General features: G+C 58.3%; 1 non-coding gene across 1 annotated transcript in view; it reads right to left on the reverse strand.

The window, feature by feature from the left end:
• Positions 1-178, reverse strand: part of LOC124558526 — a 1,910-nt gene extending 1,732 nt beyond the window's left edge. The window contains exon 1 of the ribosomal RNA XR_006968788.1: positions 1-178. This exon is cut by the window's left edge and continues 1,732 nt beyond it. This is a non-coding gene — a ribosomal RNA (small subunit ribosomal RNA).
• Between the last annotated feature and the right edge of the window lie 2,322 nt (positions 179-2,500).

Here is a 2,500-nt window from a genome sequence, read left to right on the forward strand (position 1 = left end):
GTTTGCATGTATTAGCTCTAGAATTACCACAGTTATCCAAGTAACGTGGGTACGATCTAAGGAACCATAACTGATTTAATGAGCCATTCGCGGTTTCACCTTAATGCGGCTTGTACTGAGACATGCATGGCTTAATCTTTGAGACAAGCATATGACTACTGGCAGGATCAACCAGGGAGCTGCGTCAACTAGAGCTGAGCAGCCGGCCGCCCGGGAGTGTGTCCCGGGGGCCCGCGCGAACACGCAAGCGTCCGCTCAATTATTCTGCAAACAGGAGGAGGCTGAGCTCCCCTGCACAATACACCTCGAAACCCTCTCAGGTCCCGGCGGCGCGCAGCGCCGTCCTAAGTACTTGGTCGGGTTCGAGAGAGGCGCAATCGCCCGGAGTTTGGCGAGTAGACGCTTTAGGTGCGACCACCCGTGCTCCCAACTGAGCTTGCCGCTGCCGACAGAGGCCCGGGAGCGTGCTGTCGTGGCATTGCCGGCGGGAGACAACACGCGCCACCTACGGTGGCCGGCAGCTCCAACGCCAGCGCCACAGAAGGACAAAAGCCCCACTTGGGTGCCGAAGCGAACGCGCCAACACGTCCGCACAGCTGCGATACAAACCACCTGCGAGAACCGCAGAGGCGACCGAGCAGCAGACGGCGTCGCGGCGCCGAGCGCCGGGCGGCGGCGCATCCTCAGCGCACACAGTCCTCAATCGGACCAGCACACTGCAGATGTCCACCGCGCTTCGCACCGGGCCCGCGAGGACCTACTTTGGCCGCACGGCGCCGCGTGCAGGGTGCGCCGGCGCGCAGCTGCGCCGCCTGCCGCCTCCGTCGGCCGGCGCGCCTGCCACTGGCCGCCCCCACCAGCCGGCTGTAGCGCGTGCGCCCACGCACCGCGCGGCCAGCACGCCGGGAGGCCCCCCCTCACCGGCCGGGGACGGTCCCACCCAGCCACCGCCGCGTATCGCTTCACACCCACATGCCATTCACGTTCGTGGGCATGGTGGGTATCGCTGAAACAACCGGTTGGTAGCTCAACCGATCGTCGCCATCACTGATTCACCTCTAGCGAGAACAACCGCACCACAACGGTTTACCAGTTGTTCATTTGCGTAACGTCACCAGCAAACGTAGACGTCCATCGCCATTTGCAAATTCAACGATTGTTGCATGCCTGTGTCAGGTGTCACGACACACTATGTCTGCCCACATACACGCAACAACATGTGCACGCTTCGCGAACACGTGGAAGGTGGCCCCCGTACGTATGCGATGTCCATTGCGCGAACGACTGTCAACCGGCCTCTGTCGCATGTCGCAGATGTGGAACGCAGTGCACCATGCTATCACGGTGAGTGAGAAGAGACGACTACGTCTGACAACACGCGCCACTACATCAACAGACGGCTCATGCTGATCGCCATCCACGGCATACCATACTGCAATCCAGCTCTTATAGGGAGACGACACGTAGCTGAGTGCACAATATTTGGACCGTATGGTTCGCCGTTGTTGGCGCAGTCGTGGTACGGTCACACATGTACCACGATGTATCATTCAGTACATGAGGACCAATGTGCAGTACAGTGTGTGATTTGGACGTACAACATCAGCGGACAGTTGACACAAGCCGTACCACAACGTAGGCTGTGCTTCGCCATGCGAATGCCAATGAACAACTGCGAAGGGCATTGAGCATGTACGTCCTGCTGCCATCCGCATTACAGTGTATAGCTGCAAGGTGTTTAACATGAAGCGATACTCTGGGGACCGGGCAGTGCGGGTAGCAAACTATATTGCGGGGGTTGCAGTTAGGCAACACTACACTAATTTAACGCGTCGTATGACAATTACAGAGCAGGTTAAGGCCCAACGTGTGTTGGGTTAAGGCCCAACGTGTGTTGGGTTAAGGCCCAACGTGTGTTGGGTTAAGGCCCAACGTGTGTTGGGTTAAGGCCCAACGTGTGTTGGGTTAAGGCCCAACGTGTGTTGGGTTAAGGCCCAACGTGTGTTGGGTTAAGGCCCAACGTGTGTTGGGTTAAGGCCCAACGTGTGTTGGGTTAAGGCCCAACGTGTGTTGGGTTAAGGCCCAACGTGTGTTGGGTTAAGGCCCAACGTGTGTTGGGTTAAGGCCCAACGTGTGTTGGGTTAAGGCCCAACGTGTGTTGGGTTAAGGCCCAACGTGTGTTGGGTTAAGGCCCAACGTGTGTTGGGTTAAGGCCCAACGTGTGTTGGGTTAAGGCCCAACGTGTGTTGGGTTAAGGCCCAACGTGTGTTGGGTTAAGGCCCAACGTGTGTTGGGTTAAGGCCCAACGTGTGTTGGGTTAAGGCCCAACGCGGGTTGGGTTAAGGCGCAACGCGGGTTGGGTTAAGGCGCAACGCGGGTTGGGTTAAGGCGCAACGCGGGTTGGGTTAAGGCGCAACGCGGGTTAGGTTAAGGCGCAACGCGGGTTAGGTTAAGGCGCAACGCGGGTTAGGTTAAGGCGCAACGCGGGTTAGGTTAAGGC

Source organism: Schistocerca americana, unplaced genomic scaffold (assembly GCF_021461395.2).
Source record: "Schistocerca americana isolate TAMUIC-IGC-003095 unplaced genomic scaffold, iqSchAmer2.1 HiC_scaffold_1010, whole genome shotgun sequence".
In the NCBI taxonomy this organism is placed as follows: domain Eukaryota; kingdom Metazoa; phylum Arthropoda; class Insecta; order Orthoptera; family Acrididae; genus Schistocerca; species Schistocerca americana.